This window comes from Protopterus annectens, chromosome 2.part0 (assembly GCF_019279795.1).
Source record: "Protopterus annectens isolate FY-2018-M chromosome 2.part0, PAN1.0, whole genome shotgun sequence".
NCBI lineage: Eukaryota > Metazoa > Chordata > Ceratodontiformes > Protopteridae > Protopterus > Protopterus annectens.
This window is the reverse complement of record NC_056728.1, coordinates 1,217,110,239-1,217,126,286: the sequence shown is the minus strand read 5'-3', so window position 1 is coordinate 1,217,126,286 and position 16,048 is coordinate 1,217,110,239.

The window sequence follows — 16,048 nt, the reverse complement described above, 5'->3', positions numbered from 1 at the left end:
CATAATGCTGTAATTATATAGAAAGCTGCTTCAACACAGTATTAGCTTCAACCTGTGTGCACTTATGCATCTAGCTTCTTGTGCATTTTACATTTGTCATAATTGTTCCCCTAACAGCTTTGTTTGTTTTACAATTGAATTGCACAGGTTATAGGTCACATGAAAGGTTGCAAGAGTTCGGCAATGTGCTAATTTGTTCTCATTCTTGTATATCACAAATACTTGGCATTTTAACAGGTATGTGTACACCATTTATATGCGCTGTACAACACCAAACCAAATCCCAGACCTGACTGCGGGTGACAGACTCCTGTCCAAGCTCATCCCCTGAGGTGGTTCCACAGAAAGGTGGTGCAGGACCAGTAGACGAGGAAGGCCTGGGTTGAGTCCCAGATGTGCTGGGGCCCAGTGAGATGGCCAGATGAGGTGGGACAGGTGGATGCACTGGGATCACCTTCCCAAAAGTGCTATGGTGTTGAGGTTTTAAAGAATACGTTGGTTAGTCATGAACAACACGCTTCCAGATTAGTTACAACTGCATGCATGGGTGTTCCAATTATCCCCGTAAAACAGATTTGAAACAGTTGCACAGCAAAATGAACACATGCTTAAATGGAACAACAGTATGCATCGTAACAGCATGCCAATAACATTGACAGCAACAGGCCACCAACAATGGTATTTGAACAAGGTATGTTAACATGCAACCAATCAAATATAAGAACGATAATATAACACAAGTCCCAGCATTAGGTTTGGAGTAAAACATACCCATACTATGTTAGTTATTGTATTGATCCAGATGAGGGGTTGGGAGGAGAGGCAAAAAGTTCATTAACAGCTGTTTATGCTTCTATTTTTCACAACAGTACTGCTCAATACTCTGTGGGCCCTCACTTTACATCTGCCTATGGCCCATAGCTTCTGTACCACAAATGTACCTCTTAAACTGTCAGCCTGGAATGATTATGGGAAACTGTGACAACTCTGGGTACATGCCTAGAGGGGACTTGTACATGTCAGGGTTACATATCTAGCATAGGAGGGGTACCCTGAAATGCTGTTATGTGAGTGTGCTACTGGCATACTTCAACTGGTTTCCTATCTGTGTCCAGGGTTATTGGCAGCAGTGACCAATAGCCATGCCAGCATGACATCTGAGAGACATGTATTGGGAAGAGTGCATATTGTATGTACCTATCCTGCTGTCATTTACAAGCATGTGGTGGGACAGTTGAACGGTTGTACACAGTTTATTAATATACCCTTCATACAGCTACTACCAACATTTCCTTACCTGTACAACCTATGGAGAAAATATTTGTTAACACTACCAGGCTGTTTTTACATTTATTCCAGATTCCTTGTGTGTTGATATGCACACATCTTAGTACCACTTCCTGGATGTGAACAGTGTCTGTGTATGCAAAATTAATAACTAAGCTATTTCTCATGACACTGAGCTAATGAGGAACTGCAGGTTCTAGTTTCACTGGTTTCTTTCTAATACTCTCTTGTTTAGACAGTATGACCTTGTAATCCTGTGATGCATGCATGACAGATAGTTATTGTACTGTGCATTAATCCTCTGGATTACTACAATCTGGAAGGCAAAGGTTAACACAAAGCAATGCTGAATGGAACACAATTTTAAAATTCACACATGACTATTCAGGATTCAGAGCTTAGTGCAGTATATATTTCACATTTCAGTTATATCTTGTTGTATAGCTCCACCATCTACAGATTTTCTTCCAGCTGGTTCACAGAAAAAGCTCAGTTAATGTATGCTGTCACAGCCACATTTGCTGTGTAGAATATGTATACATTCTAAATGTGTACAACAACATACCAGAGTAAACACAACAGTTTTTTAGGTAGTTTTATTGCACATCAATATTAGTCTGTCAAACATTTTTTATTTATTCAGTTCACACAGTAACAGTATACCTACTAGCAGTAAGCAATGTACTCCTTGTTAGCTAGTTGAACAATATACTGCAAGATAGATTTGTACTCCCTAGCATGTCGGTGCAGCCTCTGCATTCTGTCACCATGGGCTTCGATGTTCATAGCCCTCTCTGCTGTAGCTGTAGGGGAGTAAAATAAACATTATGCATACCTATCACATTCTCAGGCTAGTATTTGCTACAAACTACTTGATAGTGATACTTACTCACTACTGGAGCATTCTGTGCCCATGCATCTTGGATCCACTGGGCCAAGAGCGTCCCCTTACTCTGCTTTTGGTCAGCATAGTGGTGCCATACCTGCTCACCAGTCTGGGAGATGCCAGTAGCACTGGTGAGATTACATGCAAGATAGTCCCAGGCCTCTGTTTTGTGCTGTGAGCTCTGGTTCTGGCCCTGCAGCAGTCTCTCATCATGGTTTTTGACAAGGAGTCCAGCCATGACCCTGGACTCCTGAATGCTGCAGTACTGTGCCCGAAAGCGTGCTCCCTCTCCAACAACAGACATGTTCCTGCATAGATAAAATTAAACAGGTTATAGCTGTATTCCCACCTGCATGGTTTAAATACGGACCATATTCCTGCCCTTTGAAATCATTGGACCATTTTGAAAATGCTGAGCACAGCTTAGCAATGAGCAAACCCGCTAAGTTGGGTTGAACAGTGCTTAAAGGGGTAATTGCTGAGCACTGCTTAACAGTGAGCAAATCCGCTTAGCTGAGCTACCTGCTACTTAGAATTCATGCTTAAGCGATGCTTATGGTAAGTAAAACTGAGCATTGCTGACCATTGCTCACTTTTCATTTAAAAAAAAATCAGGATAATGGCTTTATTTAGTAGGTGTATATGATTTACTATACATGACATCACTCCATGTGCTTTCATTACATTAGCAAGGGGTGTGACTATACTGTATGGGACACTTGTGTATACATGGGTGATTTCACATGTTACATGCACTCACACTTCCGTTTTACACCAGTTGCACTATCCTGGTTTACAAAAAACAGTTACTACATACTTTATGTTAAAAAAGTAATTTTAACACTGCTTTCCAATATAAAAATAACTTGCCTGTCTTGGTACTTGGACCATGAACACCTGCATGTAAAGCTGGGACTCTAACCACTACAGTATCTTGGTTTAGGAATTTCAGCTGTATATTTCTATTTATTTCCTATGGGATGTTTAAGCAATGCGTAGCGGAGAGACATAACATGCACATCCGCTTATCTACACTTAAACATTCCTTAGCATGTAAAAAAATATATTATATTATTATTATATTATTATGTTATATAGTGAGTTTTGTGGTTTTCTGACAAGTCATCGAGGACTGCAGTCAGGAAATAATGGCATATATTTGAATTTCAGACTTCTATCCATAGGAAATTCATGCTAATGCATGACCTGTTTCTATCAACTTTTAAGTTTGTGAAGGCAATATTTAAGTAGTGTTCCTTTTTAGTGCTTTGTCCCCCCATTATTTGTGCTTTTGTCCACATGAACTGCTGTCAAGGAATAATGGCATATATCTGACTTTGAGACTTCTACCCTTTGGACATTTCTGCTCATGCATGACCTGTTTTCTATCAACTTTCTAAGTTTGTGAAGGCAATACTTAAGATCTGTCCTGTTTTAGGGCTTTATCCCCCCATTAGTTGTGCCTTTGCAGACATTTCCTGTTTTAGCAGGTTGCAAGATATTGTATGGCACTTTTACAATGCAGGGGATGTGTCACAGAACCTGTCACATACCTCCTGCATTGCTTTCCTGCTACCGTATGTATTTCAGTGTCTGTGGACACTGAAATGATTATTTATTTCATTTCACTGTCTGCAAATACTGAAATACTGGTATAATATTAGAAAAATTCTTTAATATTGTGCCAGATCATGTTTAGAAAGTGCCGTATGGAAGTTTCTGAGTGCAGGGAGCGTGTTCATAGTCTGTGCATCCCCTGCATTCGTTCATGGTTCATGTCAATTTAGCCTAAGCAGCAGTGCACCTTCATGAATATGCAAGATGCGCTACTGTGGCTACACAGACATGAACCACTCTGTGCAGGAATAGCACTATTCCTGCATGGAGTTTATTGAATCCCAAAGATTATTTTAAAAGAAGTCAATTTCTTTTTTAAGCTATATTCCTTTGCATTCTAATGACACAGCTGTAGTCGCACCAGGTGAGCTGGAGTGCATGGCAGACATTTGGTACTGTTTCCAGCATGTACACAAAAGGTCATGCAAGTTTGTGTGTACCACAACAATGCAGGAGTATCTAGCAACATACACAAGAGCTTGGGGTTAAGTAGTACAGTGGTAAAGCAGCATAAAATCAAAGGGTTTTAGGCATTTAAATGCATGTGAAATTGTATGCATGAAACAAGTCATAATTCATTTATCTTTCTTTTGGGGACATCCCTGGAATAACTGGCTGGCTAAAATACATACAAATAATACAGCATATGGCTTAGGAGTTATGTTTTGCCACAGACAGAAGTATATGCAAAGACCTATTTGGTCACATGCCTGCTATCATAAAACTAAGTATGAACCAGAAAAAAATGAAGGGAAAATGCTTCTGCTATGCTGTGCTTCCAGAAGGCCTTTTACTGTTTTCACAAGAGTAAAACTTAATAAGTTGCATGGTGCCATTCTCAAGCTGGACCACACTGTGTGCAAGAATGGTTGACACAATGGAAAAAATATTTGCAAGGAAGCTATCTTGGTACATACAGTTTCAACATCCTGATACACTACTGAGCAGGATGTAATATAGTGGCATATGACACTTGTAAATTGCAGGCTAAAAGAGTAAATAACATAGTCTAATGAGCTTTTTGAGCCATACCCTGACCTGGATCAAGGTCAAACAGACCCCTAAGCATACTGATATAGTAAGAGAATGGGCCCTATTCCAGAACAGCTCTCCTGCGGCAACCCCCTACTCCCCTCACAGCAGTTCCCTCCCCAGTGCTGACACAAGTCCTATAATAAATGGCTCACTTAAAACAAATTTGAATTTATTGATAAATCAAGCCAAAAGACTTTATACTACAACTAATAAATACAATCAACATCATAACCAAGTTAATATAATATAGATTAATACTGAATTTAAAATAAAATGACCACCAGGCTATGATTTCCTGGCTATCATATTGCTATGAATGAAACACCAACTGATATAAAGATAAATATGATATAAATTATTAAGTATAAATATGAGTAGTTATCTGTCCTTTGCTTTCAATTTTATTATTTATGTTCTGAGCATTCATTGTTCAGTTTTAGGTGTGTTAATGTTCAGGCTCTTTTAAGTTATTTGGCTCCAATTTTAAATGAGTTATGTAGCAGTAGGTTATTTAAATGGGTTGTTGCATTGTTATTTTATCTGATAAAGTGTCAGTTACCGGTGCATATGAGAGACAAAAGCACTTATCAGTTTTTATTTGTATTATAGTTTTTAGGTTTGATTTATCAATAAATTCAAATTTGTTTTAAGTGAGCCATTTATTATAACTGATTCCTTTTTTTTTTTAGAATAAGTGGCCCATAGTCACAATTGCAGCTGTTTCATTGTTTCATTATTGGTTCATTTGTGCTGCTTGGTTGAATTCAAGTGTAACCTATACAGTTGTTGGGTATAATCCTTTCTCTTGAAAAGTTTATACAAGGACTTTCGAGGGCAGCTCTTGTGCTACATATTTGCTGAAGCAGGATAAAGTGGAAGGTCCCCAGTCCTGGTTTTGTTGATGGAGCATTTACTGCACTGCAGCTTTTGGAGCAACAGCTCTTTCTTCTTGGTAGCTGGACCAGTTGTTTACTTGATTTCCAAGAGTACTTGTGGGGAATATTGGGACCATTTCAGAGGTCTGCAGAATAAATAGCCTCTTTCCAGCCTGGATTTTTACAGATGCGTTATAGTAGCTTGTTCTTGTATTGTTGATTTTTTTATTGGACTTGTTTCAGTAGTCTGTTTCCCTTTTCTTGAAATATTTTTCCCCTTTCAGCTGTTCCCTTAATAACCTCAACACAATCTAGTTGGCCTCTATTGATACCTTTGAGGTAGTAGTACCTACAGGTTTCACTTGTGTCTTTTCACAGTCTTCTTTCCTCAGGTTTAGACAGTTCTATTCCATCTTCGTAATATGTTATTTATTATTATTATTATTATTATTATTATTATTATTATTATTATTATGTTTTTTTGGGGTAGAATTGTTGTTAACCTGTAATATCACCTATGCAGTAATGTAGATTATGATTTGTTCACCATAAGGCTTATGACTGTTTACTGAACACTTTTTGCATTTTCTGTCTTTACGCTGGTTTCTATACAGTAGACTGACTTTTTTGTTGCACATGCTGTAAATTGGGAAAAAAAACTTTAAATGCCTTAATGTGAATTTTTCCAAGTTCTAACAAACTTTGGTGCTCCAACAACATAAGTGGGGTTTTTTGCACATATATATTTGACTTCTCTCCTTTTGTATAGGTGCAGGTGTTAATCCAAGCACTTGTGGTACTTCAGTATCTCAGGAATGGTGTGGATGTATCATTAATTTCTCCATACTCTACCTCTATCATTGGTTTGGATTACAGATGATCTTGGCTCTGTAGATTTGGCAAAAGACACACATATTTCCTCACATAGCTTTTCCCAAGCTAGGTTGATACAGAGTTTGACCTTGATTCAAGTCAGACAAGAGTTAAACTGAATACCTTAGTGGTTATATTTTGCGTTTAATATTTTGTGTGTTCAATTTGTATTTGAATGTTGGTATCCTACGATTCCATCATAGTGCATGGGGTTACATGATTATGCATGCAAAGTATATGTTAATGAGTGTACAGATTTTTGGTCAGTTATACCCACTTTTCATGAGCCTTTGTCCAGATTTTTGATATTTCCAGGTTGAGAGGTATAAACTGAAGTGGCACGGATGTTTTGTTGGCTGCACATGTTCTGCCCTTAGTGGGAGATTCCTGAGTATCACTGACATTGTTATGATTAGAAAAGTGTGATGGGAACTAATGAAATGACAGATGTGTTAACAATCTGCTTTCTTTACTTGGCTGGACTCTGCATGTGTATATAATGGGGTTTGTGTCACATAACTTTTTTTCTGAGGATGTCACATGTTTGATGATCATATGAAAAGTATTTGTGTGCAACTGTGGCATTTTATTTACAGGGTCAGCAAGACAAACAGCTAAGCTAACAGCAATAATGTGGATTGCAAATTAGATATAGTGGGCACAGCTATGCTTTTTATAGCAGATCTTCAGATGACTTTGCAATCTGACAATGAATCGCATGATGAAGAGAGAATACTTCATCACTTCTCATTTACATTTCCTTATTGCTTCAGATATAGACATAGATATAGGCATAGATATATAGATGTAGTCATAGACATAGATATAGATATAGACATAGATGTAGTTTAGATATAGACATAGATACAGATATAGATATATAGATGTACTGCAACAAAGAAAGGTATCCCTTAAGTTTCAGCAAAACAAGTGTTTATTATAATAAGCAACAGGAAAACATAGGTTCATTGAACTGTAGCAAGATATGGAAACACATATCAAAACTTGTGACAGCTTATTACTGATTACTGCTGTTTCGCTTATAAAAGTCCTCTCTTGCCTTCTTGGCTTTGTAAGACTGAGATGTATTTGCAGTGTCAAAACAAATTTACTTTCAGTTCACTGGTCTTGATGGACCTGTCCTAGTGAGTGGCTGTCACTGCATAGATGTATTACAGCTCTTTGTGTCTGGGTCTGTCACTATCAAGCAGCTGCAGCACTATAGAAGTGGTACTTCTTCAGATCTCACACTAGTGAGTGGTTAAGACACATATAAAACAGGTAGCAGTCCCATCGATCTTACATGGGTCTCATACTATGGAGTGTTTGTGCAATGGTTAAATAGGTAACAGATGCTTTTCTCCTTTCCAAGTTGTACATTAGCATGCACTTGCAGTTAAGCAAAACAGGTGACATTTTGCTTTATCCCTACTAAGCTTATCCCAAGAAACAAGTAGAAATCAATGAAAATGAAACACAATCTCTTTCATTAGATGTTCCATAAATGTATAGGAGTAGGTTTATATTCACGCAAGGCAAAATTCAAGGAAGACTATTACACTAGCCCCTATCTTACTTGCAGTGTAAGTTTTTTGCCTTGGAACTTAAATGGATCAGCCAGCAAAATTATCATGCAAAACATAAACTGCAGCAAACTTAGGTTAACAGTCTCTTAGACACATAACAATGCTTAATAAGAAAATTATCTCATATCCGGCTTGTGAAGAACAGAAGGCATTTTCAGGCAATCAGTGATTAGTGCAACTGTAGGGTTTCAAATAAAATTACCTTTCAGACAGCACCTCAACACAAAAGCTGAATGGTCATTTCTGGTCCATCACTCAGACAGGGAATGTGACTGCCAAACTCCAGAACTCTTGGCATGCAAGTGCACTAAGAAGTGCTCCAGCTCTTCTGTTCTCCGTAGGTTTAGTCAAATTTCTAACTAAATTCATGAGTCTTCTTAATTGTCAACTTCTTGACTTCTGATATTTTGTTTGTAGACTTAGCTTATATGGGCATCTGCCTCTTTCTGTGCCTAATTACCTTAACTAACAAGTATTTCTTAAAAGCCAGCTATAGCATCTTACAATTTTCTAAAGTGCCTTACTAATAGAATATAACCTGGGTAGTGCATGTCCATCAGACCTGCCTATTGCTGTTATTACCAAGTGCTGGGGTCTCACAGTTGCACCATCATGCTATGACATAATATCTATCTATCCTTTCATCTATCTATGTGTCTATCTATCTATTTACAGTATAGGCTGGATTCAATAAAGCCTACACAGTGGGCTAAAACTGTGTGCGCATTGTGCCACAATATGCACATGGCAGGGTGCTGCTTTTTATTCAGTAAGCAGCTCTACACACCCTGTAGAGCTACGCAAACTTGGTAAACATTGTGGCATGCTAATTACTGCATAAGCTGCTGAACTGTGTGCTAATCAACCAACCCAAGATGGAGGAGCTATTCAACAAGCTATAAACCAATCAAGTAGACTCAGTGCAGGTTTTGCCTGTGAATTCCAAAACCTATTGGAGTACAACCACAGAAAATACTCTAAACAGAAACAATGTTAAGAGCTGTTGCTGCTCTTATATATGTATATGTGTAATGAGCCCAAGTCTATGTGGCTGCTGAGGCTAATAGCCTCTGCCAAAAATAAGGGCTTTTAGACTCCCTTTCACTTTTCATGGTCTGGATGAGGTGGAAATTATAGAGAGCTCCAGGGTGGCTAGAGGCACACTACAGACATTCTGCAACCTCTGTCATCCTCAACTTAGAGCAAAGGCAAACTGAGGGCAACCAATACCTGTGGAGGCGAAGGTATGTCTAGCACTTACAATATTAGCTACAAGAGCCATCCAAAGAACAACAGGGGATATGCTGAGGGCATCACAGTCATCAGCATCCAGGATTCTACATCAATTCCTGAATGCTATGCTACAAAATATGAGTGATTACATACAGTTTCCCCATATACCCCATGCACTATGCAGGATTATTACCCTGTAGCACACCTCCCTAAAGTCCTAGATGCTATAGACTGCATGCACAATGAAATCAAAGCACCACCTGGGGACCAGGAAAGGATGTACATTAACAGAAAGGGCTTCCACTCCATTAACTGCTAGGTCATCTTTAACACTAAGGGAATCATCCTGAATGTGTGTGCTGGCAACCCAGGCATTTAGCATGACTCACATATCTGGCACAACTCTCAACACTATCAGATGTTTTCTAGGGAGGCTATCCCCAGAGGGATATTTACTAGAGGATGCAGGCTATGCACTTGAACCATGGCTGATGATGCTCATCAAAAATGCATACGCATCAACTGAAGAATGCTATAATAAGGCCCTCACTCAAACAAGGAAAATCATAGGGGTGTGTTTGGGCTGCTGAAGTCACTTTTCCAATGCCAAGATACATTTGGGGAAGCCCTCCAGTACAATCCCTGTACTTCTTTTGAAATGTTCACCTTCTATGCCATCCTTTATAATATTATCTTGGGAAAACAGCTTCATCAGGAGCACCAAGGGGAAGGGGCATTGATCCCACCACCTCTGGCAAGGTCACCACAACCACATGCAGGTGAGAAGTCAAAGGAGAAACCACTAGCTGCTGTGGGTGTGTAGGCAGATATAGGCGTGCACAATATCTCCTTAACCTGGCCAAGAAGCAATGTGCTCACCACCTAAGGCAGTAAACCTTCAACCTATGCACATACATACAGTAACATTGATGCCAGGCAACACTCACAAACTTTATTTACCCATGTAATGGCTGTTTGTTGGTAGCATCACACAAACTCTGCCCTGAATTAAAACTCTTGTAACTGCTGGACTTCCAAGTAAATGTTGAACGTGTGAGAAGAAAATAAATGGCCAAGAACACAAATGAATGCCATATCTTTGCATACTGTTACTTGCTAATGTAACTAAAAAGAAGGTGGGTGATTTTTACAGCAATGACATCAATATGTTACAGCACTAACATGTCAATAGATGTGCTCTTTATCAAGTAATAGGCCTCATGCATCAATTTTCAAAAGAGCATCACCAACACATGTATACTAAGCACTCAGTCAGCTATGCACCCTGGTCATGAGACAAAAAACCTATGTATCCCTGAATCCCTGCTTACCATGTGCAGATGACTCCACACTTGCTATGGAGGATGGTCCTGGAAAATGTTAAGCAAAAGGTAAGGACACAGTCACCACAATACCAATAACACAGTGAGACAGCAATTTTGCCTATATGTTAATTAACAATACTTTTAACTGAATATTGGCTGACACATCCACCCAAAGTCCATGTGTAATGAACAAAAATGTGTTGTTAACTGTATCAGTTTATCAACTGGTTCAACCAAAAATAAAATAAATAAATAAATAATTAAAACAATATGATTTATTACATTCAATATTTTACTATACAAGAAAATGTTATAAACTGACATATGTAAGCTTACCTGGAAGATTCTCCTTGCACATACTTGTCCTCACAGAAGCATTAGTAAGAACATCAATCATATGTTGTGCACTTTTTACTGACCCTTCTGCATTTCTGAAAGTGGACAGGAATTCTTAATTTGGTGTTAGTTGTGGCTTTTTAGCAGCCCCCCCCCCCCCCTCCAGTACCCAGCTGTTCATAGATAACTGCAGCTGCTCTGCTGTGGTCTGATGAAATCATCACACCTAATTATATGTCCTGCTGCACCCCTCCCCCGTGACATGTGACTATCCGGTTCCAAATCTACATTCTGTCAGACATATCCCCTCATCCTCTCTCAAGCAGAAAGGCACCATGAAGTCTAAATGCTTGCACAATTAAGTCATTTTTTGAGTCACTGAAAATGGGTTTACTTGAATTAGTACTCTTGGGTGCCATACTCCTAGATGACATAAAACAGAAAAGGATACAAAAAATAAATACCACATAATTAAACTCCTGCTTATATACATGTATATATTTTCATTATTAATCACTGGAGACACATAGTTCAGATTTTAAAATTTAAGGTTATGTGGTTGTACCATATTGTAATCTCACGCAAACCAATGTTTGACCCAAAACAAGGAATAACAATAGAGTAATGTATTGGTTATCATAGAAAGAATTGGATGACTGCACAATTTCAAGAGCAAACCTCTTGAAACACAACTTTTGTTATGGTAACACACAAATAGTATTTGCCCCCAAAAAAAAAAAAAACAGGCAAATTACAGCTTGTAACAAGCAAGGAATAATGGGCGGCCACGGTGGTGCAGTGGTTAGTATTGCTGCCTCACAGCAAGAGGTTCTCCGGTTCAATCCTCGGCTGGGGTGCCTTCTGTGCGGAGTCTGCATGTCCTCCCTGTGGTCGCGTGGTTTTCCTCCGGGTGCTCCGGTTTCCTCCCACATCCCAAAGACATGCTGCAGGTGGATTGGACACTCTAAATTGGCCCTAGGTGTGTGTGTGAGTGTGCCTTCTGTGGAAGGTTGGGCGCCGGGCTGGCAACTCGACACCATAAAACTCCACTGCCAATCAATGTGCGGACAAGGTGATCCGCTGTGGTGACCCCTAACTGGGAAAAGCTGGAAGAAGAACAAGCAAGGAATAATACATTAGTCAATTGTTTTAAATGCTTTCTAAAAAGTCTCACAAAATGTGCACCCATTTACAAAAGAAATGTTAAATTTATATGATTGCCAGTCACCTCTCCCTGTGCCCAGCACTCCTCTAGAGGTATTTATCGGCCATCTTATAAGGCTAACACCCCTGTGTCATTGACAATATAAGACATTAAATTTCACTGAAATAACATAGAAGAGTGCAAAATATCCACTTCTAACAATAACATCCGTGATGAAAGTGAATCTATCTGAGAAAGTAAAACGCCTGACAAAATGCCTATGCAAACAGTGAACTTATAAGAGGTGCATACAGATAAAGGTTGTATTTTCTATTGTGTGTGCATATGTATATATATATATATATATATATATATATATATATATATATGGGTCTAGGACTATTCACTGAAAGCGCATTTCACTGAGACACATTTGACTGTGCACAATTTACTGAAAGTCAATTCACTGAAAACACAATTCACTGAAACACATTTCACTGAAAGTTATATATGGCCTTATCCCCACTGTTGTGCGACCCTGGAGTTAGTATATATATTAAGTGGGTGTGTGGGGGACACCGCCCCGACCTATTTTAAATATTTTGAACTATATACATGGATACTTGCAATTCCAATAAATTAGTCTTTTCTGAACTTAATATATATCCAAAATATGTGAGGGGCTACACCCCCCACACCCCCTAACTATATATACTAACTCCAGGATCACACAACAGTGGGGGAAAAGGCCATATATAACTTTCAGTGAAATGTGTTTCAGTGAATTGAGTTTTCAGTGATTTGTACAGTCATTTGACTTTCAGTGAAATGTGCTTTCAGTGAATAGTCCTAGACCCATATATATATATATATATATATATATATATATATATATATATATATACATGTGTGAAGGGATTGGTATAGATACATAGATACACACACACACACACACACACACACACACACACACACACACACACACATATATATATATATATATATATATATATATAAATTTATTTATTTATTTTTTTTTCTTGTAACATATGAACAAATCTAGCATGCATTTGAAACATACAATTGTACCTTAGTAAGATCAGAAGGCTTCTGTGAAGATATATCAAAACTAATAGCAATCTTCTTCAGTGTTCTCCACATAGTTAACTCTCCTCACAGACAAGTTCCCCAGCTGCATGGTTACCTTTTTATAGTGTAGATTCAGGCCTATGAGCACAGTGAAGATGCAAATGAAGTGTGAAGTTATAAGTTCATAGGTGTGTACTAGGCTAATGGCCCTGGAGCCTTTACAAGCCTAGCCCATAGAAGTGCCCTGGCATCTTGCTGTCCAACATTAGTTCCCAGTCCCTCTATGAAGTAGAGCCACTGGAGTGATCCCAGGGATGAACTTTCTATTACCCATCCACTCATCAAGATTTCTCTTGAAGAAGGACAGTGAGGTCAAAGTGACCAATGGTCCCAGTTTTTCCAGGACAGTCCCAGTTTGGAAGTCTCTGTCCCAGAATCCCAAACATTGTCTTTGGGACACAGAAATGTCCCAGTTTAGACTGCTCAGTCTGAATGGTGACTTGGCTTCCCAGGGTGGCCAGTCCCCCTGCTTTCCCATCCTAAAAAGCTCTGGGGACTTTGCGATTTTTTGGGGAAGCCATTGGGTATGGGGTAAGGTTGGATGCCTTTGCCCTGGCAGGAGCCTTCCAGGCCCTGCCACCATCAGTTAGTCACAGCGTCAAGGACGTCTGTCGTAGGGGGTTCTGCTTCACCCCACTCAACCTGGCAGGAGCTCTCCAGGCCCTACACCCATCTGCCTGGCACTCCCATACTGATGTATGTCAGGGCCAAACCCTACAGTCCTCCCCTTCAACCCAGCTAAGAGACATTCCCTAGCTGTGACCCCCCCCATGTCAGGGGACTCCGTTGCCTGCATGTCTGCTGCACACTGCCAAATCATGCTGGGTTGCTCATGCCCTTGGACCCCCTCAGGGGAGCTTCCCTCTGATCCTGTCTTCTCCTCTGTAACTCCCCTCAGCTGCTGAGGAGCAGATCCTCTCTCATGAAGGCTTTGGAGTCCTCCTGCTTTCCCATCCAGAGCAGCCCTGGGGACTTTGAGATATTTCAAGGATGCTGATGGTTATGGGGTGAAGTTGGATGCCTTTGCCCCGACAGGAGCTCTCCAGGCAGCTCTGCTGTCCACCCTGGCACTTCCTCAAGGACTTCCATCAGAGGGAGCACTGCCTGACCCCACTCGCCCAGGCAGGAGCTTTCCAGGTCCCACCCACTGTCCGCCAGTTGCTCCCTTAAGGACGTCCATCATAGGGAGCTGTGCCTGACCCTGCTCATCCAGGCAGCAGCTCTCCGGGTCCTGCTGTTGTCTGCCCTAGTGATCCCTTAAGGAGTTTCATTATGGGGAGCTCTGTAAAAAAATGGTCACCTTGAGTGAGGTGCTCTTCTTGACATGTATGGGAAGTCTATTCCAGAGCATGGGCAGTCTCTGGCTGAGGAACCTGTCCCTCCAGCATGTTCTGTTGATTGTGGTAATGAGGTTGAGGTCTCTGGACCATGTGGTGCAGAGGGAGTGGGATTTCTTTAGATGTGGCATTTCTAACAGAGCTGGGTCAGACATGGCTTTGTAAGTCAGGCAAAGATCGCCTCTAAGTAGGCGATATGAGACAGAGAATAGCTGGAGTCTTTTGAGTCTGTCCATGTAGGACATGTGTTTAATGCCTAGGATCCTCTATGTGAGGTACTTCCATGGCCTTTCCAGCTGTAGCAGGTGTCTAGTGAGGTATATGCCAAATGGGGCATTATACTCAATGATTGGTCTAATGAGGGAAGAGTAGAGAGAGACGATGACCTCTTTCTTCCTGGATGCAAAACCCTTGGTAATGAGATGTGCCACACAGAAGGACTTTCTGACCATAGTGGCAATGTGGTGGTTGAAGGAGAGGTTGCTGTCAAGCTGCATCCCCAGATCTCTTATAACACCTTCAGTATTCAGTGGGCTCCCATAGATGTGGTAATTAGTGGGAAATGAATTTTTACCAAAGGGGATGATGACACATTTTTTGTCATAAGCTTAAGGCAATGGTTTTGACACCAGTCATTGGTCTCAGTGAGGCCTTTTTGTAGGATGTCTGCATCACTTGGGGAGTTAATAATGGCTCACAGCTTGCAGTCATCTGTGTACTTGGTCAGGCAGAGTCCCTTTGTGTTGGTCTGTATCGTATTTTCTATTGTGTGTGCATATATATATATATATATATATATATATATATATATATATATATATATATATATGGGTCTAGGTCTATTCACTGAAAGCACATTTCACTGAGACACATTTGACTGTGCACAATTTACTGAAAGTCAATTCACTGAAAACACAATTCACTGAAACACATTTCACTGAAAGTTATATATGGCCTTATCCCCACTGTTGTGCGACCCTGGAGTTAGTATATATATTAAGGGGGTGTGTGGGGGACACCGCCCCGACCTATTTTAAATATTTTGAACTATATACATGGATACTTGCAATTCCAATAAATTAGTCTTTTCTGAACTTAATATATATCCAAAATATGTGGGGGGCTACACCCCCCACACCCCCTAACTATATATACTAACTCCAGGATCACACAACAGTAGGGGAAAAGGCCATATATAACTTTCAGTGAAATGTGTTTCAGTGAATTGAGTTTTCAGTGATTTGTACACAGTCATTTGACTTTCAGTGAAATGTGCTTTCAGTGAATAGTCCTAGACCCATATATATATATATATATATATATATATATATATATATATATATATATATATATATATATATGTGT